We start from the raw sequence: 25109 nt of genomic DNA, 5'->3' as shown, positions 1-25109 counted from the left end.
TTGGTCTGCCACACAACTGCTTAACACAACCTGACAGCTCCACTGGTAGAGAGGCGGCTAACAAGCAATGAACTGGGATAAGGCACACATACACACACACGCACACACACACACACACACTGAGAGGTCAGTAGAACCACCACTCCATGTTAATTAGTGAGCGTACTTTGACAGTCCTCCTGCTCTTTTTCTTCTTTCAATATCGACACAGACCATTTACAACATTTAGTATTAAAGAAACATTTTTGGACCATGATTTGTCCCTGTCTTCAAACATGACATGGTTGCAATGTGATATTGTACCGAAAATAGGAAAAATGGAAATGGTACTCAGAAGAGGACGTATCTCTGGTGAGGCCCAACAGTCCCCTTTAATTCAATCAAGCCTAATCCAATATCAGACTTTAGAACCCTGTAGCACTCTAAATTTAGCTCACCAGATCTGTGACAGCCAACACTCAGACAGCAAAACAGTTGTGTTGTGACTGTATAGTGGGTTGATAAAAAGTGAAACAAATGTTCACTACAAATCTCTGATGCACATCTGTGGTAGTTGCAGGTTTCCACCACTACTTGTTAGCGTAAAGCTGCTGAAAAAGACTACCCTCGCTGAAAACATTTATAAATCCTCTCCATTCAGATTTCCATCAGCACCCACATGAAAGTGTACTCATTCATAGATACCAGCAATCTAATTTAAAACATTTAAAAAAAACAAAGATATGTGAAATAGTCCTTTAGAAATTAACAAAAATGGAGAAAAACACCCTAACTAGCAATGCTAAAGAAAGTGTGAAAAATTACTGGATGCATCCCGGATCAAAACCAAAAGCTAATGAGGTCTATTCTGGGCCAACAAACAAACAGACAAATTGACACGGCTGAAAGCGTAACCCCTTTGGCAGAGGTAATAAACCACAACCATGATTTTTTTTTTTGATAGACATGAAAATGTAACATTAATTAGCTAAACTACTAATAAATCATCTATTGCAATGAGCTGTTGTGTATACAACATATATAAATGTATACATGTAAATCAAAACCATGAAAGCAGTGTGAGATCAAAAATGAAAAAGTGAAAAAAAGTGAAAAAGTGTGTGACATAACATCAAACATTACATAAATATATTGTATTTTATATGTGTGTGTGTGTGTGTGTGTGTGTGTGTGTGTGTGTGTGTGTGTGTGTGTGTGTGTGTGTGTGTGTGTGTGTGTAAATCACCGCTTTTTTTAGTCTATACCTCAACCTTATCATTATTGATAACACGCAATTTGCAGTCTATAGTTCTTAAAATGCTGTTGTTTCTCCATAAGCTCTTCTTAAAAAGAGACTGTGGAAATAGAGGCCACAGGCTTTGGAAATGTCTAATTCCTCTTGGATTGGACACTTGGTGTCTATGGACAATTAAGAGGAGGAAGTCCTAAATTAGTATGTCTCACTGGAAAGGCATTGTACTCACAGCACTGCGTCTAAAAATAAACTGAAGTGAATCAAAGGAGGAAGTGATTCATTCAAATGATATGCAGTGAAAGTCAGACATTACTGTTCAAGGACTCAGATAACAGGGGCTTGAATAAGCAGAATTTCTTTTTTCTCTACTAGCAGCATACATCAAATACAATTTCATAAAATCATCTGAGATAACTGGAGGATTCTGAATGGAAGTATTCCCTCTACTTAAGAGGGACTGAATGAAACGTAATCTTTGGCCACATGTTTTCCCTACTTTTGATGGCACTAGCCACTACTAAGGCATATAACTCAGGAAGTCATGCAGGTCCATCTTTCCTTAAGACAATGAACAACGTTTCTTAAATAAATAAATAAATAAAATGGAAGGGAAAAGGCAGGGAATCCTGAGTGACTAATCACCTCTCTACAGTGGCTGAGTTGTTACGATTATGATGGAGGTACAGTGCAAGCTACCATCTTTGTGGAGATCCTTTATGTCTTCCAGTGTAACTCTACTAAATGAATGGCTTGTGATATGAGTTGTGGCTTGTATTTTGTTTTACTAAAATATGTTGGTGATGTTGTTGTGGAGCATGCTGCCATTAAATATTTGTCTTCAAGGTTTATTTGTCTGAAAGCTCACACTGCCTGATTTGTTTCTCAATGCAGATCTTTAACACAAACTATTGACACTATTATTTCCAAGTGATCAGATCAGATTTTTGTGTCCGGACATCACCAATTTATCTGCATCAGTTACTCTGATAATGAAGTGACTATGTATACTGGTGACGTAGCTTTCCAGCACAGACACATTATCTCGCCCTTCAAACAAGCGCACTGTCAGCTCATGGAGACGTTTATTTTAGCCACTCGGCTATGAGCGGCATGATTCTGCTCAGCTGTTCTGATGCATTTTGTTGGCTAAGGTGTAGATGTTGTCGTCGTGTGTTGTATTGCAAGCGGCACAATAGGCAGTTTAAAATCTAATATGAGTGTCCGGACTGAGACTTATCTTTAGAAATCTTGATTTTGAAATGTTATCTGATACTGAACCTCTCATTAGACGGGCAAAATAAAAAAGCATTTTTCCCCAAAACTGGAACTGGTTCAGTGGCCAAATGATTGGAATCTTTAGAAACTACACACTTTATAACTCCATTACAGACTGTCAACACCAACCATCTACCATGCAAATGACTTGATCCAGTCTCATGCACAGACTTCTGTGATAGAAATAAAAGACAGGCCTTATCATAGTGTTGACCACTGAACTCATGTTAAGTTCTCAGCATAATTGGCAGCATTCTCAAGTGGAAAACCTGGTGAGAGATCATAGTATTTGAAGAGATCAAACAGGAAGAAGCTTCTAATCAGAACCAGGCCAGATTCTCAATTGCTGTCATAAAAACAGGATTGTTATTGTGATGATAGTTTTTTCCTAGGCTAATATTTACTTATCATCTCCACGGCAGGCTCTCAATAAGCTTACCTACAATCAAAGTAAATCAGGACGTGCAAGAACACATCATTCTCTGCACTGGAGATTAGCTATTTATACAACTGACACAACTGGATGTTAATCTCTAGAAGGAGAGGCGAGTAGAAGAGAAGTTATGTGAGAAAGAGAGGAGAGGAACAGAGGAAACAAACTCTACAAGTTATATAGAAGAAATAAAAAAAAACGATGAGAGACTGACAGCTGAACCCCCCCACCAGTCTTTTACCACCACCTCCTGCTGCATTTTTCAAAGAGCCATATGTGCCAGGCAGGCTGGGTTGATGCTGTGTGTGTAGGCGGAAGGAGAAATGAAAATAGGGCTGAGATCAAGTTATTTTGGGCTAAATGGAAGCAGGCGAACAAAAAGCCTTTGAGTCACCCTCTGAGGGTGGATACCAGCACCGGAGGCAGACAGGATACTCATTTAATGTAGCCCGACGGGCATTTTCTTCCATAGCAGGGCACACACACACAAGGGAGATACCTCAATAACGAATCCAGTAAATAACTAATTCAGCATGTCCTAGGCAAAAAAATATCAAATGACTACATGCAGAGAAAAAAGGGGTTGTATGTAGGGTCAGGTGATACGAAGACACATATCATAACACACTGTATTCGTTTAACATCAGAAATGTTGCCGTTTCATTTTTAAAGATGTAGCCATCTCTTTAAATGGTGAGGCTGATGGTTCTAGTTAGTCAATAAATAAAAGTGTCATACACTTGCCAATTTTCAACTAATTTTGTACACTATAATAGTGGTTGTACTGTATATGCAAATGAACAATATTACACTTCTCTTCGTTTTGCTTGTACCAGAGCTTGCCACTTTTTTGGAGGTATAAAAAGTCTATGGGGGCTACAGACACATACACACACACACACACACACACACACACACACACACACACACACACACAGAGAGTCCAGATTAGAACACATCTCAGTGTGATTCAGGCTATAATTGAGCAGGATGGGACTTAATGTGTGGTGTAATAGTCTCTAGTCATGGACAACACTTAGAGGACTCTCTTTCTCCCTCTGATCTCTCTTTGCTGGTTTGATCTATTTTCCCGTAAACCCTCCTGCAATGGCTTTGTCTTCTGTAGCTGTCCTTGCATTAGCCTGGGATAGCCAAGGTGGGTAACAGTTTAGCCTCTGGGAAGTTATGTTTTACCTGTGTTACATCCATATTTGATTATTCAAGCCATCAGCAAAAATACAAAGCGGAATGCAAACACAACCTAACAAGACAGAGGGCTCTAACTTCACTTCAGTAAACCAGATCAAGGTTCAAGGTTCATTAATTTGTCCATCTACAACACAGGGCTGTACATCCAAATACAAGTTGTAGTCCCTTTGTGCTACAAACAAAACCTTTTATGGTGTAATGTAAAGGATGAGTTCAGGAGTTTCACAGCCTGAGGAATGATGCTGCTCTGTGGTCTGGTGGTGCAGCAGGCAATACTTGTATATTTTACCAGATGGCAGCAGGGGGGTCAGACTGGACCAGTGCAAATGTGTGTAGACACTTGTGGCTGTTAATACTAAAACACACCCCAGCTACACACAGCCATGTGTGGTAAAGGGGTCTAGGAGTGGGGTTGTTATGAATGATCTGCCTACAGTGTCAGTTTTAGTGCATGGCCAAATGTAACAGCTCACTACAAACAAATCTGTTTACTGCTCCCACAGATAATTTAATGACTTTTTTTTATCAAAAACATCATAAACTCCCTTGTCAGTAGCTATAGACAGAAACTTAAGATTAATTTGAATTAAGTTATGAGATATAAATACAATATTGAGACAGCAATTTCTCGGTGGGACTATTTAAATTACTACAGTGATGTTGCCCCCAATTTCCACCAGATGCATATTCAGTTCATCTCTGATCTGCCAGTCTGAAAGTGCTGAACCGTGTTGGACTCAAGACGGAGCCAGTGAGTGTTGAGGACGAGGCAGCACAGTGCAAATACACAACAGAGATATTCCACAACACACATAAAACTGGTGAAATTCTAGGGTTTAAACAATATCAAGTGTGTAAAGTCACTGAAACCACTAAATAGGTGCTGTGTCACTGTAGCGATATTATAAGATTACAAAATAGTGCTCGTATTGATAGACTAAATTAAGTAGTAGAATGTGGTCCCACTGTATGATAACACAGCTCCCACTGCTGTATTAACAGATATAGAAGATATTTAATGATCAATTAAGAATTCCACATGGATGCTATGTTTTTTATACACAACTACACACAAAGAAATGGAGTTGGTTGACAACGAGGGACATTGGTGGGACAAAAAGTTTTTAGTCATAGTCTCCTGAGTTGACCTCAGGTAATTTGTTTGAGTGGAGGCTGACGATGAACCGAAATGTTACAAATTATTTTTTGTTAAACTATGATGAGTTACATGATATCAGTAGCTGAGGTGACTGATAAGAGTGACAACCCACACAGATCAGTATTTTTAATTAGCTGCAGCACTATGGTCTCATTAGCACTGGCTTTGCACAAACTGCTGCTGCTGTTTCTGCCGTTACATACTGCAGCTGAACATACTGTCCGATGTAATATCTGTTCACTATATCTGTTTTGTTGTTTTGTTAAATAGTTTGTTTTGTTACATATTTGAAAAGGTTTATGTCCTCGGATGCAAGGCAATCAAATCAATGAGTACCATCACCAAATCTGCCTTGCTCAGTAACTTTCAGCACCTTTCACTGTGCACTTTAAAGGACATAATAGCCAAATTAAAGCCATCATCAAGTCCTTTAGATTTTATGCCTGCAAGATTTCTCAAAGAGGTTTTTAACAGTGTTGGTCCCACTTTTTTATTGATTGTAAATAGCTCTCTGTCCACTGGCTGTGTTCCCTCCTGCCTTAAGCATGCAGTAGTGCACCCACTTCTTAAAAAAACGAGCCTTGACCCTATTGATTTTTTTAAAAAAAGTTAACCTATTTCTAAATTACCATTTTTATCAAAAGTTGTAGAGAAGACTCTTTACTTAGAGTTTAATTCTTTTATGAGTACTTATGATGTCTTTGAAAAATCAGGTCTCCATGGACACCATAGTACTGAATCTGCTCTAATCAAAGTAACAAATGACTTTTTACTTACAGCTGATGCTGGTGATTGTTCAATTTTAATTCTTCTGGATTTGAGCTCTGCATTTGACACTGTGGATCATTCCATCCTACTGCATTGCCTTGAGAAGTGGGTTGGCATCAGGGATACTACCCTAAAATGGTTCAAATCTTACTTATCAGCCAGGTCTTTCTCAGTAGCTATGGGCAATGCCTCCTCATCAGTGGCCCCTTAGACCTGTGGTGTTCCCCAAGGCTCCATCCTTGGCCCATTGTTATTCTGTATGTACATGCCACCACTGGGATATTTCATAAACAAACACAACATCCAGTAACATTGTTATGCAGATGACACACAAATTTATGTCCCATTAAAAACTGGTGAGGGTGGCAATCTTAATCATCTTTTATGCCGTCTGTCAGATATAAATTGCTGGATGTCCCAAACCTTCTCCAGCTAAACAAAAACAAATCGGAAATAATTATCTTCGGTCCCCCAAAGTCCATCCCCATTTTACAGAATCATCTTAGATTCCTGTCTTGAAATGTCAAACCTACAGCCACCTGGGTGTGATATTTGACAGCAAACTTTCTTTTGAAAAACAAATAACAAATGTTGTTCAGTCATGTATCTATCATTTAAGGAGCATCTCAAAGATCAGGTCTTTTCTCTCGCAGCCTGATCTCGAGAAGGTCATCCATGCTTGTGCTTCTTCTTGGCTACATTATTGTAATGCATTGTATTCAGGGTTGAGCAAAAAAGCCATCTCAGGCCTTCAGCTGGTACAAAACGCAGCTGCCCGGCTTTTAACAAATACTAGAAGACAAGAGCATATCAGCCCTGTTTTAGCCTTTCTTCACTGGCTGCAAATCAGTTTTAGAATTGATTTTAATATTTTACTGATCAATTTTAAAGCACTTCATGGTTCAGCCCCCAGCTACATTGCTGACATGCCACTCCCCTATGAGCCAGGGTGCAGCCTCAGATCATCTGGCAGGGCTCTGCTGGTTGTTCCTGAGTCCCTGCTCAGGACTAAAGGAGGCTGGGCCAGTCAAGGCCCCTCAGCTCTGGAACTCCCTGCCTGACAGTCTGAGACTTGCAGAATCAGTAACATCTTACCATCTTATGCATTACACTTTATCTATTTACAACCTGTGAAATAATGCATGACACAAATTACTTACAAATTTTACTTTCCTCAGTGTAATATATCTATATATAGATAATGATGAGAGGAAAATGATGATGACAGGACAAACATGTTTGAATGGCATATGAAGTGCTTGGAAAGGGGCAAACACACTCAAACAAAATCGACCAAGTGACTCACCAGACAATAGTCACTACAGCAGTATGGTGACAATGGTACACTAATTCAGCTTGTTTGACATGTTTCTCACTAATGCAGTGCTAATACGTAATGAGGAGGCATCTCCAAACAGACTGTTTGATGATCTGTGAGCCCATGCTAAAGAGCCTCACCACAGGTGCACTAGTCAGTAACATTGTGATGGATTTCATGGATTTCAGAAAAGGATCAGTAGTTGCCAAGCTTACATGAAATTGCAGAAAAACTTTGATGTTACTGAATTTTGTGACACTTAGGCGTTACATTACTGTATTACAAACTAATGTAACATGATTACAGTAATGAATTACTTTATAACACATCACCCCCAAAAGTGGAGTTGACACATTCACTTGAGAGAATGAAAGAAGTTTGCAGTAATGTGGTAGGCTGTTTGTCATTGAATAAATGCTACTCAAAGTCATCAAGCCAAGTCCCCTTGTCTTGTTTGCAAATGACTCAAGTGAAGTGGGTAAGGCACAACTTTGACCCTGGCTCATTTAAGGTGGAATGACCTGTAAGGTGGACCAGCTGTTCTCATCTAAGTGACAAGTTGCTGCTCCAACTCGCTCACTAACAACATTTCAGGTGGAAACACTGCTTTTTATGATTGAAGGCCTGATCTGCAGAGAGAGTGTGATGTTTAATGTTTACTATAGTCATTCAGTCAATCTTGGGCAGCAGTAGTGGGATAAAGGTTAGAGAAGTGAACTTGTGACTAGAGGGTTGAAGGTTCAATCCTGAGACTGGGTGGGGAAAATGAAATGAAAGGCAGCGCTTTCGCCCCTTCCTCAATACCACCCATGATGTGCCCTTGAGCAAGGCCCTTAACCTTAACTGCTCCTGTGGAGCTGCACAATGTTCGCAGATCAGAATGTAGTAGCTCAGGGCAGCACCACAGAAAGGTCAGGGGGCAGCAAAAACATCTGAAGTCATTTGGAGATCCATTAATCTGGTGTTTGATGGCTGGACAGAAGGACTGACCAGCATTCTTCAGGTCTGCCGATTGCATGTAAACACAATAGTAAAACCTGCAGTAAATGATGCTACCAGTACAATCTTGCTGACGTGAACTTGTCTCAATAATCTAAATATTTAGTCTAATTCAATTGGTTGTTTTTTTTTGTTTTTTTTTAAATCTTCAGGATTTCCCACTCAATTGCATCATAAGGCAAACAAGCCATCATGTGACTACTGACTGGGAATGAAAAACATTAAAACACACCACATACTGTATGTGTGTGTGTGTGTGCGTGAGTGCGTGCGTACACATGTGCGTGTACATGTTTCTTGGATCCGTGCATTTTCTCCTCACTTCACTTGTCTCTCTCTCTGTCTCTCTTTGCCGTACACATTACCAAAAAGAAGAGGGATGTATCACCATGGTAACCACAGCAGTATGTGAAACAGACATGACAGAACAGAAATTTTAAATGGAGAACACTCATTATACCTCCTGCATCATTTAGCGCTGTCCTTCCAGTTACACCTACGTAGACACACACACACAAACACACTCACACATGCACATACTGAACGAATTGTCCTTTGGAAGCTAAAAATGTATTTTCAGTCAGCACCACAGAAATCTCTGTCTTTAAACAGAACAGGCAGGTGGCTTTTCCTAACAAACACTTGATGTCTGAATATGTGCCATGATACTGATGCACAAGAAAAGAGTTGATCCAACTTCACATCCTGCTCAAATAACTGTTTCATCACTGGGAAGATGACCCTTACATAAAACTTATTTTGAAATCAGTGCTTAATGACCAGAGAAAAACGAGATGAAGGACTATAGTATTCTCTTTCCCTTTTCCCTACAAGACATGCACCAATACACACTCCTGCTGACTGCTGACATAATGCACATTAGGCAGTGATTGGATTGGGCCCATCCATTTTTGAAACAGGAAACTATATGGTAGCTGGCTGGTAACATATTATTCATATTACCGGTGAATGGTAGACTAAAATATGAGGGGCGCTCTCTCTAGATCCACTTGTATTCTTTTTGTGTCCATGGAGGCGCTGACATACGAAAGAAAATCAGGAAGCGCAAACATGGCGACATGTGAGCAGACTTTCACACCAGTGATCGCAAACAGCATTATTATCATCTATAAGCCAGAAACCACAGGATATTTTTTAAGGATATCTCGGAAAACAATTTTCAGCCAGGTTTGTGGGAACAAAGACTGGTAAATTAAGCCACAACATGATCTTCTCTAACCACGTGGTTTATGACACTAAAAACTAACCAGACTATAAGCTAAGTGTTTCAACTTATATGTGGTTTGCTTGCATTGCCAACACTTAATCTGGTGATCCGGTTGTCATTGTCTGGTTAGGATGCTATATCTTTGCTTAACAAATAGTTATTTTGCTGTATAACTTTTGACAAACCCACCTAATACTTCACTGAGATGGACCGTGTGTGTGAAAGTTACTTGATCTAAGCCTTTGTTCCTTTCCTTTTTTCTGTATATGCCCTTTAAGTGGGCTTCTGAAGAAGATCAAGTGTGTTAACTAGAGCTAACAAAGCTTGACTTTACAATACTACATCAAATTTTGGTCTTTAGAATATGACTTGTGTTTGAATGGAGGACAAAATCAATGCCTCTATTGCTACTGTAACCAGCTGTATTGGAGGACGGTTGGTGCTGTCTGAATCCTCTACATCTGCTCTCAGATATTTATAACACTACATCTCTCACAAGGTCTGAACTTGTGCACAACATTATGAATGCTGACGCTTTACACGGAGAAGGAAAGCCAAGGTGAGGTGGATCCACGGAGAAGCCATGGTTGCTTAGTACTTCACTTGTCAGATTCAGCTTACGTGAAGAAGAGGAAATGGCTTACAGCTGCATTATGCAACATATCTATTAAAATACACTAAGCCTCATTCCGTAACTTTCAATGCGAGTCTTCAGGTCCCAGTGCCATACTGGTCAATCTAGTCAGCTGAGGAACTACTTCATCTTCACTGCAGTTAATTGACCTCCAGGAATATTAAACAAGGATGGAATTACAAATTTGAGCAACGTAGACAAAACCAACCCTGACTGGGAACATGTGGATTTTCCCTGGTCACCCAGAAATAAATTTTATTGTGAGTCAGTTGGTAGGAAATCTTTACCTAAGATCTGACAAGCTGGAAATTAAGCAGTGGCCCAGAACTCCATAATTTTTTATTACGGAATAATGTTTCTGTTGTTTCACACTAATTTATACTACACTTGGTTTCTCTATTATGACTGAGCTTAAATATTGCCAACTCTCCACGCTAAAAGTTAAATGTGACTCCTGTTACTCTGCACTGCAGTTTGTAATTGTAACATCTGTTGTCAGATAATGGATGTTTTTAAGTAAATGTATTATGTTTATTACATCATTTAAGTAAAATGATGGTGGAAGAGGTGGGCAAGTAATGTAATGGGTGTAAACTCAACCATCGTGTAACAAATGGAACCTAAATTTCCACGGCAACATTTTTTGTCTTTTAAATATGAAGAAGACTATGAGCAAAGTGCACCCAGGTGTCTAGTTTATTAGTTCAGTGCACAGTTTCAATAAGTAATTTAAGAGTTGTGAAAAAATCTGCACTTACTTAAAAACTGATCATATAAAGATGTATTCAAACTGCTGTTTGCATTTTTATATAATTGTGTTAATAATGGGAGGGAAAAATCTACATTTTCAAAAATATTGCACTTTCTTGTAGTACTTGAGCACTGCAGTGGCCCTCCTATATGATGACAATACCAGCAGTGGCCCCAAGCTAATTTCAACTTAAATCCAACGTGGATCTTTTTTTTATTAACATTTGCTAACCAGGAAATTAACACTGTGACCAAACTACATACTGGTTCTGATCAGGTTTTTAATATCAACTCTGGTAAAAAGACAAAATCAAGTAGGCTCAAACCAGCATCTAGTCAAAAATGGAAAATTGGAAAAAAATTGGAAAAGTTCAAAGTAGCGGTGTCATTCCAGCGACATTAAAAAATTGCTGTTTGATTAACACCAACATCACAACTGTATCGTTTTGCCATATTTGCGCTAATTGAAAAGATGAATACTTCTTAATAAAGTAACTCCTAACAAAGTAACCCCTGCACACACACATATTGGTCAAGCACCACTTTAGAAAGAGATAAAAAGCCTGGTGCCGTTCCAAGGAACTAAGGCTGGTCCAGTTGCTTCCATATAGCACTTAGATATATCATGACCTGGATGACTAACAATCTTCACATCTTTAGTGAAGTACGTGATATGCGAACAACCACAATACCACATCACAGGAAAGGCTCCCTTTAACAGTTCCTTATACAAACACTAAACTGAGGAAGATTTAAATGGAATTAAATGCAACAGATATTAATGTTACTTAAGTGAACTGCTCTTGCCACATGTAAAAAGATCATCAGACAAAGTGGTGGAGGAAAAGTCAAGGATGCTTTGCAGAATTCCATGGTGTTATTAAATGACAACTTTGAATTAATGTCCATGTACTGTCCTGTATGTTTTCAGATATCCAGGCAATGATGGAGGGATTACTTTGTCCATCTTGCTGCTTGGATTATTTGAAAGCTCTCTCTTTACCGACAAATCTAACTAGAGAGCAATTTGCTATAAACCGTCAATTCGTTGACGTAAGTCTTTCTATCTGAGCTTGTGTGTGTACTTGTGTACTGAAGAAAGGCGTGAGGATTTCATCCAGCTGGATAGATTTTATGAGGAAACAAAACAGCCATTAAAATCCCATAGAGAGAGGGAGAGGGACAGACTAAGCACTGCTGGAGGCGAACAACAACTCCCTCTCCATCTTTCACTCCTTCCCTTTTCTCCAATCATCCCATCCATACGACCCCCAATCGACTAGAGATGTACGTCAGAATCTGCGTGGAGAGGATTTTTTTTCTCTTTCTTTTCGCCCACTGACTGTTATGATTCAACTCAGCCTTTCGAGCAGGCTTGAGAAGAGAAGAGCGTGGGCTTAACCTGCTTCTCCCTGTGTCTCTCTCTCTCTGTATCTCGGTACCTGCTTCGTTTCTGCAGAGCTCGCAGAGCTGCTCAGTCTTACTCAGAAATTAAATCCTGGGTTTGTGCATGCCTGTGAAGCCTGCAATAAAGAGACAGATAGAAAGGAACAGCTCAGTGGTGGGATGTGTGAAGGAGGTGGGGACCAAAACGACCAGCTGACTGTGAAAGAAGCGTGAATCATATCTTTAACGCCTATCTTCCCCTGTCATATTCCTCAAAATACATGACAGACTGATTACTTTGGAATGCATGTTTCCGGGTTATTTTTACAGTATTTCTGCAGCAACTAATCATTCATATTAGAGCCATTTGTGTATCTCAGATGGATTAAGGGGTTAATCAAAGACTTAACAATACATCCACTGTTTAAATGTAAGCCAGCACTGGCCACAAAGACTCATTTACAGAAACATTTTACGGAAAAAAAGCCAAATAACTGAGTGTAGAAACAAAAAGAACGCAGCATCACCAACAAGCAGCACTGAGGCTGTTCTGGAGGATTGTGGAGGAACAACACCTTCCTAAAACACTGCATGCTGGCTGTTACTTTCATGACTAGTATACTTGGATTTGGATGGGGCTGCTTAACAGACTCGGTTAGAAGCTTCAGCTCTTGCCCAGTGCTGGCACACTAAAGTATACCAGTACACATTGTGTTAATCACCATGAGTCTGTCAACCAACCTTCACTGTCACTTGGTCAGTCAGTGGCTCTATTCGGACAGACTCCTGATTAGGGGTGTAACGATATACAGAAGTCAAAGTCTGACACAGTGGGAAATAAAAAATAAAAATGAGAAATGTATATGGCTCGCTTTTTATTTAACTGGTAGCAGTGTAAGTGACAGTTTGTTCCACATGAGAAAGTGGATACAGCCTGTGGGCAAGAAAGGAAGACACCGAAGCCTTTCCTTCTTTTTTGTGATTTTTAAAGCATCAAGCAGCAGCCAATCTATCTGTGCAGTGTGCAGTTTTCATTTAGACATGTGTTAACTTCTGTGTTAACACTTACACATATGATTGTGTTAGTGTGTGGTTAAGCAAGAGAGAGAGAGAGACATAGGCTGCGCTCAGAGCAGACAGGATCTGAGCAGAAGGAATGTTTAGCAGTTGGCTAGTGGCAGTATTTGTACAATATAGGTTATAGTTTGACCACTGATAAACGCTGTGCGTTGCGGAGCGGCTCAGTGCTGCCTCGTCCGTCAACATCCACCGGCTCCGTTTTGAGTGCAGCACGGCGCAGCACCGCCAGACAGCTGGAGTGGCGAGACCGAGGAGTTCCTGTGATAATTACAGAATCACGCACGATCCCAATTATGCATGTACGTGTTATAAACACAAAAACAAACAGACAAAGGATTAGTGTTCCCAACCAAAGGAGTAGAGGAAGGGTGGTGTTTTGATGTTGTTTAGGTGTATTACTTCCTGTCTGCTTTGTGCTGAATCTGGCTCAATTGATGCGTCATGCTCTGGTATCCGGCAAAAATAAAAGTATTGTGCATCTGCTGCAGAAGGGTCTGGAGTGCCAGAGCTGCAGTAGACATGAAATGCAGCAGTACACACATATTCAGCTCCACATCTGAGACAGACGGACAGAACACAGATCAGGTGGAATTTGGAGGTAAAAAGTTCCAATGTCTTGTGTCCAAGCTGCAGGTCAAAAGTGAAGGGAGAGGCTGTGGTATTACAAACAGTAGCACACGGTGCGCCACCTTGTTTGCAAAATTGAAATGGAGCTTGGACAGAAGACTGCAGGACCTGGTGTGGATTGAAAATGAGAGTGTTTCGTTTGCTTGAACCAGGAGAAGCCAAAACTTCACCCAGCAAAAAGATAGCAAATTTATTTCTGTATCACCATAGGACAGCATAATACATATAATATATTGTTGGTTTTGGTACAATGTGCTGTTTGACATATACTGCTGTTTCCCTTCCTATCAAACATGATGTAGAGGGATTGGAAATTAAGAAAAACAGGAGTGGAGTGCATTGTCTATGAATTAAATTGGAAAAATGTCATGAAAGTAGTGAAAATGAAATCAAGTTTAGTAATTAGAGAGTCAGATAGTGAGTTACAGTCCATGCTCACTCACCTCCTTTAAATCCCCATCATTGCAGAGTTGTCGCTAACTGGAAGGGATTGACATCTCTGTAAAACTGGTCTCACATTAACTCCAGTTGTCTAGGAAAAGACAAAATGTGCACACATACACACAAACACAGAAAGACACAGACACACAGTTACAACAGTTACATATATGAATTACTCTTTTCAGATCAGAGCTGTCCTCTTACATTCTCACATCCCAGATAGCAACATTTACCTAATAGAATGACAACACTCGGGCGGTCCGCTCCAGGCCATGCTATGGCCACCCCCAAGCTGCCAAAGCATGGCCAGAGGTCAGCCAAGAGCAAACCAAATAAACCAGAACTAGACTAAGTCCGGTCCAGATCCAGTCCACTAGGGTAGAATAAGCTGTGGCCCTGACTTGGACGTGTTTTTTCTGTCTACAATTTTGCTATCTAGGATCTCTGTCTGATCAGGCACAGGTAAGGTGTAAAGGAAATAAAAGGACATCAAATCCTACAAGTTTTCTCCTACAGCAATTTAATTAGTAAGGACTTGTCATCCACCCATACACATACAGTGTCCTTTAAAGTGTCCTTTATAGACAAAGTCAGTTGTCTATTGGCCTGTGTTACTGTTATTCAAAAAATAGTAGACATGTCCTTATTCATTTCTCCATTTGATTAAGGTGAAGTTAAGTTTATGTGACTTAACTACTTTACTAGGGTTGGGAACGATTATGGTAATGGTTAAGATTTTGCGAAGATTTATTTGAGGGTAACAACAAAGTCCTCCATTTGAAGATTGTCACTCAAGGTCAGCATGTTCTTTGAATGACTGACCAATTGGGTCATTGTTGTGGTGATACACTGCAGAAACACTGCAGTCTCTGGGGAAAAAACTGGGGTACTTTGATTGCCATAGGTGTTGAATACTTAAACTGGCAACAGGCAACTTTTTTGGTTTAAGTTATCAGTGTGAAGTAAATACTGATAGATACTGTACATAAAAGACCCCAGACAGACTGGCTCCCTATTAACCTGGACTTATATTATTCAGTATGCCACAGAGCAGAATTTAAAAAAAAAAAAAAATGAAAAACAGAGGAAGCCAGTCTGGCATTGTTTTACCCAGTCACTATCCCCAGGTTTGGGTGGTACAACTGGAATAACCGTGGAATCTCTACACTGTAAAAATAAAAGAATCCCGCTGAAGGAGGGGGCAAAGAAGGTAAAGAAGGAGAATGAAAAAAATTGAGGTATAGACAGGCATTCACACGATGAAGGGCGCTAAATCAGCAAGTAAGAAAACCTTCCTACTTATTCATACAACAGGGTGTTTTACTCTGCCTTGTCATAGCACTGAGATCAGTGTTTCTAGGTCAAATTTGGATTCTTATGATTAGATTTTGCATTTGACAGTAGCCACACTGCTAACAATAACAATGTTGCTAACACTCATTGCAACAGCAGTGCCAACAATATTACCACAGACAAGGTTTTAAGGGCAGGAAAAGGTGTCCTTTCCTGTAACTTGAATTGTATATACTTTTACACTTCAGCCATCCTAATGTTGTGTCTGAGAAGCAAAATATTGATTCAATAGAGTATGAGTTGTTCACCGTAAACCAAAGGAGTTTAACCAATGAAAATAATGTTCACAGAGGTTTTATTAAAGGTTATATGTAGAAGTTGTGGATAACAGGAGGTTACAGAATAACTTCTCTTTTTGACGGCACCTCTCAGCCGTTTATCTACACACAAGAACTATAACTGTGGAAAAACTGCTGACACACCTCGCCCCTCCCAACCCTACGTTGTCATGGTTACACATTGACTCTTGAAACTACCCAGATTGTGGTGAAGTATGTCTGTCAAGTCCTTTACAAACGTCCCCCCAGAATTCACCAAACAGGAATAAAATGATAATATCAACATGTTGAGGGCAGCTCCATAACAGCTCTGCAGAACAGGTGTTGGGGAAACTGTGGGGGTCTTACAGCTGTGTGAGGTAGTAGTGCTGGGCGGTATACCAGTTCACACCGAATACCAGTGTATATTTTCGTTATGATATGAATTTTTAATACACCGCCATACCGGTGAATTTGATTACACAACGTACGGAACGCTATGCTGCGGACCCTTTTCAATGTGCTTCTAAACAGGCATAATGTGACTGCGAGGCATGGTGAGCGTAACCAGTAGTGCTCTGGTGTTACATTATGGTGAAGATGGATAGGATAGCAGTTCATGACTTCCTCCGCGTATGTCAAGATGGGCAACTGGAAAGCCGCTGCGATCTGGGAGAGACTCGCGTCTCCTCTGTCTCTAGCTGTCAGCTCGTTGTTGTAGTGGCAAGCTAGTAACGGTCACTACGTTCAAAAATTAAAAGCCCCACGCTAGGAATTAAAAGCCCCACGTTAGGAACCCAGTTCTAAACTGCAATGTAAAGCTCTTATTTTGAAGACAAATTCGACCTGCTTCCTGTCAGCTGTCTGTTGCTCAAGGCAGCTAACACAAGGCACTCTGCTGCATGCTTCCTTTAGTAGCAAGAGTTTGACATCGGCATGTGTTTGACTGAGGAGGCAAGAATATGGGCTACAGGTCTATAATTAAGAAAATCTATTAAATTTTGCCAAATTTCTTCCGATGCATATGTTGTAAGTCACTGCAATGTCTATTAATGTGTTGCCAACCAAGGAGGCGTGGTGTTGGGGACGAAATCCCCTGTGACCTGGAGATGTACAACAGCCCACACAGCCCATTAACCTGTGGGTGGTTGGCGGTGGTGCAGTGGAGTTTGACTGCTAGGCTCCCTGTGACTGCATTCCAGAGCTCTGATTTGAACTGTGGGCCCCTGTCAAAGAAGAGGTCAGATGGGGTGCCAAACCGGCAACCAGGGTGGCAATGAAAGCCTACGCTACCTCAAAGGACATCATTGAGGACAGCGGGACAGCTTCCAGCCACCATGTGGCCCAGTCTACTATGATGAGGAAATATGTGAAACAGTAGAAGGGTGGCAGGGGTCCCACCCGGTCTATGTTAATGTGGTTGAACCTCCTCTCAGGCATGGAGAACTGTGCCAGGGGGGGCCTTGGTATGGTGGTTCAATTCAGCGCATTGGCAGTCCATGCAGGGGTAAGCCAAAGCCCTTGTGCCTTTCTTGAGGTCGTGCCAGACAAACTAACCAGTTTTTGAGAAGGTTGCTTGCCTGGGTGAGAGAGGCCATACACAGCTTCGAAAATTTCTGACAGGGACAACAGGCCATGGCTGACCTGTGGAAACATCACACAGCGGTGTGGTGTTGGCTCAATCGAGGCCACGTCCTCCAATTGCAGCTCGGTGACTGCCAGGCCTGCACGTCCTGAAGGCCCACACGTCCTATTCGGCGGCTTGGTCTGCTGCCATGTGAGTGTAGTCAATCCCTAAGTGGATGGCCCCTGCAATAGACCGGGAGAGGAACTTTGTGGAGAGGTCATGATGGTGTGAACCTTCAACAGTAGGGGGACAGCCCCGTCATTAGTGACATGGTGTCCAAGGAAGTCGATGCTGGACATTCCAAACTGGCAAAGTGCTGGCTGAGCCGTTCGAAAAAAGTCCAGAGGTGGGACATGTGTTCCACTCTGGGTGTGCTGGCGATAAGGATATTGTCCAAGTAGAGAAAAACACTGGCCACTACCGACCATTGCAGACCAGGAACACCCCACAGCTGCACGTTTGGAGATGCTCTTACCCGGTCGTCTCGCCATCACAATTTAGCCCTTGTCAAACTCGCTCAAATACTTACACTTGCCCATTTGTTCTGCTTCTAGGGATGACAGCATGTTCACTTGCTGCCAAATATACCACCCACTAACAGGTGCCATGATGAAGAGATAATCAGTGTTATTCACTTCACCTGTCAGTGGTCATAAATTTATGCCTGATCAGTGAATATCAATGCTATATAATCATAATGATATTACACTATTGGTATCGGATTTTGGTTTTAGTTTGTGATGATATGTCAAAAATCTTGTCTTTTCCTGTCTTAAAGGCTTATTGCGGTAAAGTGATTTCATAGTCAGATTGTTCTACTTTTTTTATAATTGTGAACTGTCCCACTCAATAGCTGTATATCCATATCCACTGATGATTTTTATCAAAAATCTTTATTACTATTTAGTGAAAGTACCAGTAGTCAATGTTTATCACAATATGACCTAATACTAATACTTTAGCCCTTAGCTAGAGGAAAAGTAAGAGGATCATAAAAGCTTTTACAATTCGTTTTGAGGGGAACATTTATATGTGAACTAAATGGAATGGCAACAGACTTCACTGAAAACCACAAATGTCAACCTCGTGGTGGATCACCAAAGTCTGATTCACTTTAAAGATTACCACTGGGCTACAGAGGATAAGAGCAGAAACCAGTTGGCCGAAATGACACCTTGTCAAACACTGTCAAAAACAGCTGTGTGCTAAAGTGACAGGACCAAGAAGCGGCTGCGGTGCTTACGAAATGTGACAGTTCACAGCACCCCTAATTACCATAATGAATTAGCCAGTTTGCTTGAGAGCAGGCAGGCAGGCAGGCAGTCAAGGTGAACAGACTCAGTCAGTTCATGAGCTTCCAGATCCCGTGGTGCGTTTTTATGTTTCATTCAAAACAAATTGAATGCATATCACCTAGCTTAAGAACATTCTCGATAATTAGCATCAATGTAATGGTAATGTGTTAAGCTAGCCTGTCGACTGCCTACATTCAAGTTTATAAAGAATTACTATATGATAAGGTATAGTGGAGAGTATTCGTAAGTATACCCCACACCCACAGTCACTCATTCACTCAAGGAGTCTCTCTGCAATATTGGGTCAGAAATGTTAATGAGAAGAAAAAGATCTTCACTGACTGACTTTTCTTCCTAACCCTTAAATGAACTTAATAATCAAACACTCTTTGTTTTCATGATAGAATAAACAAACTGACCTCAAAAGGACAACACGATTCACACTGTTTCACTTTGTTGATATTTGGCGGACCCTGCCATCTGTTCAAACGGCGTCCTGGGACCTTAATTTCCCCCAAGAACAGCTTGTTTATCATTCGCGGGGGAAAAAAAAAAAAAAAAAAAAGATTCATGAGTTTGTATTATTACCTCATTAATTATGTTAAAATAAAAATCTGAGTTTTAATTTATTCTTCAAAACTACGTAGTGCCCCTTCAAGGTGAATGAAGTGGGAGCGTTCAGTCATACTGTATTTTATCTGAATGAAGATTAAAATCATTGACTGACCTCATCCTGCCACCGGCATCCTTAATGACACTCTGTGGATAATACTTCCTCCTTACCCAGTTATATAGAATCTAAGCGGCTATCAAAAAAGTTGCAGACTCTTAGCAAAAAACCCAGAATGTTAGGAATTAGTTTTTTCAGTGTTCTATACTACAAATGACATACAATTGATGTCAGTGGATTTTGGATTTCCTATTTGGACATTACCTTACATTTTGGGACATTATGATGAGTATTTGTTACATCTTATTGATTCAGCCATTTACTGAAAATAACAAAACACGTTTGTAGTGCTGCCTGTGAACTTGTATGCATGAGGCATTTAGCTCAGTTGGTAGAGCAGGCTTCCCATACACAGAGGCTCTGTCCCGGCCTGGGGCCCTTTGCAGCCCTCTCTCTCAACCTGTTTCCTGTCATATCTTCAACTATTCTGTCAATAAAGCCAAAGGGCCAAAAGAAATATTAGATAAAGTTAGCATTCATATAAATATAAATCATTTCAGGTACACAACGATGTGACAATTCTTTGACTGGTCCTCTAAAAGAAAGGTTCGACATAAATGACAGTGATTGGTAGCTGGAGCCCTGCATAAGGTTCATTGCTGTAATACTGTCCTCTGCTCTATTTATCACCAAGCTCTCTAGAAACTTCACAGGATTTAGCTAAAGAAGCTAAAGCTGGAAATCCAGCAGAAAAGGGTGACACAAGTCTGAAAAAACACAGACCTACAATACTGACATCAGTGAAGTGAGATGTCTCAGCAAATGACAACACCCACCCGTATGTTCACCCTGCTGCCATCTGCAAAAACATGTAGAAGTATCTGCTGCCATACCACCAGACTACAGAGCAGCTTCTTTACCCATGCCATTTTAAAAAATAATAATACATTTCCTGTCTACCTTTATAACACTATGCATTCAGTACTAAAGCCTTTTAATTCATGTTTGAAAAATTATCTTTCCATTTGGATTTTAGTCTCTCTTCTTTCCTTTTCTGCCTTCAATTTAAATCAATTTAAGCAGCACCTGCAAAGTTGGGAATGCAGTGGGAACCAGTCAGCAGTCAGAACTTTTTGATTTGAATTTAAAGGAGGCTGTGCTAGCTAAGGATCTCCTCCATTCGCCATGCGCCATAGTCATAGCCCCTTAGTGTAAACATACAGATGCGCACACAGACACACAAGAAAACAGCAGGTGCTTAATTGTCTATAAATTAGCAATTCCTAGCTCCTGTGTTTCATAGATTAATTTGTTAACTGTCTAAGATTTGTCCCACAGCTGATGATGTGAAATGACACCCAGGGGTCCTATAAAGTTTTTTTCCTCTGGTGGAAACCTGATGAAGTTGTTGCCTGGAAACAGGCTCATTAAAAATGGCAGCTTTTGCTGTGTGAATGGCAGACGTGTGTTTAGGAGACGTATATAGGCACATTTCCTGTGTGATAAAAAGGATCAGAGCTGCTGCACTTCAAACAGCCGACTGTAAGCAAGCTCCATCATAAACAGCTTATTTTACATATTAAAGCCATGCTTTGCTATTTTAAAAATACATTATGGTTTTCTTGAGCTTTTATCTATTGCAAGTAGGTTTTAAGTATGACCTGTGGTCTGGTGTTAGAACATTACAATGTGAAACATGAGGCCCTCCTCAGTTAGAATTTGAACCAGTGTTATACTAGTATATTTAGAGCTGACAAGTTGAGAACATGCAGTCTGTTTTATATACAATGGGGACCACATTGTTGAGATGCAGGAATAGATACACATGATGAACTCGCTGTAATAATTATTTACAATAAAACAACATCTAATATCACAGACCACACTGTCACTGTTTGGTTGTCTCGCAGTTTCATTTATACGTTTATTAATGTTTACTGTAATCTGTAAAGATCTGTAAGGACCTAAAAGTCCACAGTGCTGTTATACAACACAGCAGTGTAATTAAAACACTACTTTCAGACAAGTTGGCTATAACACATTTCTACTCTGAAGGCCTTTACTCATTAATTAATTGATACAGTTGCACATCAATATATATTTTTTTTCCATTTGTTGGTTTGGTCATGAAGTACTTTCACACAGAAGAACTAGTTAGATTTTTCTGGGCATTCACAACATGGCTTAAGGCATCAACCCATTATGTTGTGTGAAATGGACGTCTCATCACAACCTTGACAATGGCTGTGGCTTCTTTACCAAGAAGGAACTGAAGCTCTTGTATCAACCTAAGCTCTATTTAAATACTTTGCTAAAAACTGTTAATTCCCTCACGCAGTGTTACCAGTTATTTACCAAGCGCTCTGCTAGCAGATATAACCCATCATTTACAGAGATGTATACATCTCTATAAATGTGGGGCTATATCTTCCAGTAAATATTAATGTGATACACAGTATAAACACATTAATTTCTCTGCTTAAACGTTTGAAACTACATTTTAAAACTTTAACAGTAACATGATTAGATGTTGTCTGTTAAATTATTTATGAAGTATGATTTTTGGAGAAGAAAAGTGCAAATTCTCTAAAACCAGCTTCTTATGATGTGAATATTTTCCGGTTACTTCCTTTCTCCCTAACAGTAAACTGAAAGTCTTCAGGTAGCAGACAGCAAAACACTGCTGACAGCATCATCTGATCTACATTTTCACAACTTTCTCACATGAAGCAGACCAAGAAGAGTTGCGGCCAGACACAAATAGTTTCATGAGATTTGGAATTTGATGTTCAAATTTATTGAGCACAGATGTGATCTGAGACCTAAATCTATCTGTAACGTAATGTGTGCAGAATCTGAAGGATTAAAATAACAGCTGTAGAAAATAAATCTGACACTTCATCCAAATTGTGATGGTCCTGGTCCAAAAATATTAAGTCTGTAAGTTCAAATTGAATATGATATGAGTGACAGATGAACTGGGAGAATGTGACTCCTGAAATTTAGAAGACGGATCCCTCCATTGGACTTATTAGTCTACAGAAAAACTTGTGGCTGACCAGTGGAGTAACAGAATGGAGCTTCTTTCATCACAAGTGATCTTAGATTGCAGACACTTGGCAAAAGAGACAGTTGTATCTGATTTTAACCAGGGATATCAAAATCTGAAAAATCTGAAAAGTAGAAGCCGCTAACTGAATATTTAGCACGCTGCCCTGTTCTAATGACAAACACAGGGGTGTGATATTGAATTTGTTAATATTGAAGCTCATGGAAAAATCCATGTATACTGCCAACGTTAGTGTCTGAGCCTAGAATCAAGGACCAGTGCAGCCAAATCATTTCTCACATTAACATACACTAATTTTCTAATGGATATGCAGCAAATGCTTAAAAACTGTCTTAAGGAGAACAGAGCAGCAAAACTGACAGTACAGCTCAGTACATACAGGCAGTAAAGAAGAGAAAAGATCTGATTTAGGTACATTTGTATCATCTATTATCAATCTGAATCTACCCTGATACTGATACTGTTCATTCAGATTGGCTCTGGAGAACTACAAAAACAGTAATTGAAAAAAAAAAAAGTATGACACATATCCTCTGCCTCACTGTTGGTCGAAGGACAATGCATGCTGGGATACTTGCCTACCACATGTTCAGAACCAACTCAGCTTCTAAAGCATCCCAGATGAAATGGGCAGAATAAGAACTCTTCTGGAGCCTCATTTATGAAGCTTGCACACGAAAAAAAGGGCTTGGAATTTGTGTGTGCCACTTTCTAAGCATACACAGGGATTTAAAAAAAAAAAAAAAAAAACTACTGGGCTTGGAAATGTGTGTGCATTTACAGAAACTTTGACCCAAATGTACATACAATTTTGGAGGCATGGGTGGAATTGGCAACAACGATGGCAAAGTGTTCAATAAAAGCCAGATTGTAGAAATGAAATGTGAAAGGCATTGTTCTACACATAAATGCATCTTTCACTTGCACACACATAATCGCAGTTGTAGAAATCTCAGGTTATGACAAATGAGGTTTAAAGAATGAATACTATACATATATCACCAAGTATGATTTTATACTATTTATACTTTCCATATTGTTTGCTTTGAGTAAAATCACTGCAGTGAGCACAGCTGTGCTCTCGGGCGCATACAGGTGCACATATGGATATATATATATATATATATATACACATTTATATACATACATACATACATGTATATATATATCTGCGAAGCCTGGAAATGAAGCCATCAAGAAAAAAAGTGTAATCAAGGATTAAATACTGCAGTGCCAGTTGTGTGTTAAGTCTTGTACTTTCTTTGCACTGCGAGAGGACGAGTGAATAAAAGGATGAATAACATGGGTTTTATAACCTCCACCTCACCAACAAACCCCTCATTTTCTGTGTCAAAAAAGTCATTTTCCTTGTCTTCCTCTTGGTTGTGGCCATGTTTTCGCGATCATCGACTCATTTTCCATGCATTACCATTCATAACACGCATTGACCATCCATGGTTATATGTGTGTGTGGAGAGGGCAGCACAAGGGGTTCATCCACATGCACACGTGTCAAAGTTGATTAGAGATTTATCAAAGTAAATTGCACACCGTTAGGTATTCTCCATTTGTATGTACGCAAAGGTCTAGTTTGGATTCTCTGCAGAGTTTTCATACTGATCTTGATTAAATGTGGGCATTAAATTTGGAGGATATTTTGGCCATGACTGATGACATCTTACAAGCCAACAAGAACACAGACAAGACTTACAAAGACCTACTATAGGTACATAGGTTTGGGTATCAAACTTGGTACTTTTAGGGCTACAGACAGAATAACATCAATATTACAGAGTACCAGTTCACATTAAAAAAAGACAGAATGAGACGTCTCACCAGTGCTCAGCCACTGACTACCTTACCAACATGCTGTTTAGTTTGCTGAGACACTATGTTTAATATTATGTCTGACCACCAACAGTGTATGAACCACATACTGTCTAAAAGAAAATATTACAGCACGATTTCTCTGATTCCTGAAACAGTGGTTAACAGTGGTTAGCAAAATTATATTTACAAGTGATCTACTTCAGTTCACATTCTTCACATACAATAATATGTGTGCTCATGTTTACAGGCATACACTATTTTTAATATGATCTTTAAATGAACTTATGACTGCTTTCTTCACACTAGTAGCTCAATCTGCTGCTGTAACACTGTAACACTGAGCCACTACAGCAAGCTCAAGGGGTCAAAACACAAACTCAAAATTCCCAATAGGTTTCAAATGAAGCACCCCATAGTGGAGACGTTGCCTGCCAGGAGAGGGCAACTATATACATCTTCATGTTTT

General features: G+C 40.0%; 1 protein-coding gene across 8 annotated transcripts in view; it reads right to left on the bottom strand.

The window, feature by feature from the left end:
- Positions 1-25109, bottom strand: part of LOC119011321 (disks large-associated protein 1-like) — a 115320-nt gene that overhangs the window by 65163 nt on the left and 25048 nt on the right. For 7 of the 8 annotated variants that reach the window (XM_037084335.1, XM_037084334.1, XM_037084337.1 and 4 more), the window contains exon 2: positions 14544-14632. The exons of the other annotated variant lie outside the window; for it this stretch is intronic. The gene's annotated coding sequence lies outside the window, so the exon portion shown is untranslated. The remainder of the gene's footprint in view (positions 1-14543; positions 14633-25109) is intronic. 8 annotated transcript variants of the gene reach the window in all.

This window comes from Acanthopagrus latus, chromosome 21, assembly GCF_904848185.1.
Source record: "Acanthopagrus latus isolate v.2019 chromosome 21, fAcaLat1.1, whole genome shotgun sequence".
Classification (NCBI taxonomy): Eukaryota; Metazoa; Chordata; class Actinopteri; order Spariformes; family Sparidae; genus Acanthopagrus; species Acanthopagrus latus.
The sequence above is the reverse complement of the archived record's forward strand: the minus strand, read 5'-3'. Positions and strand labels throughout refer to the sequence as shown.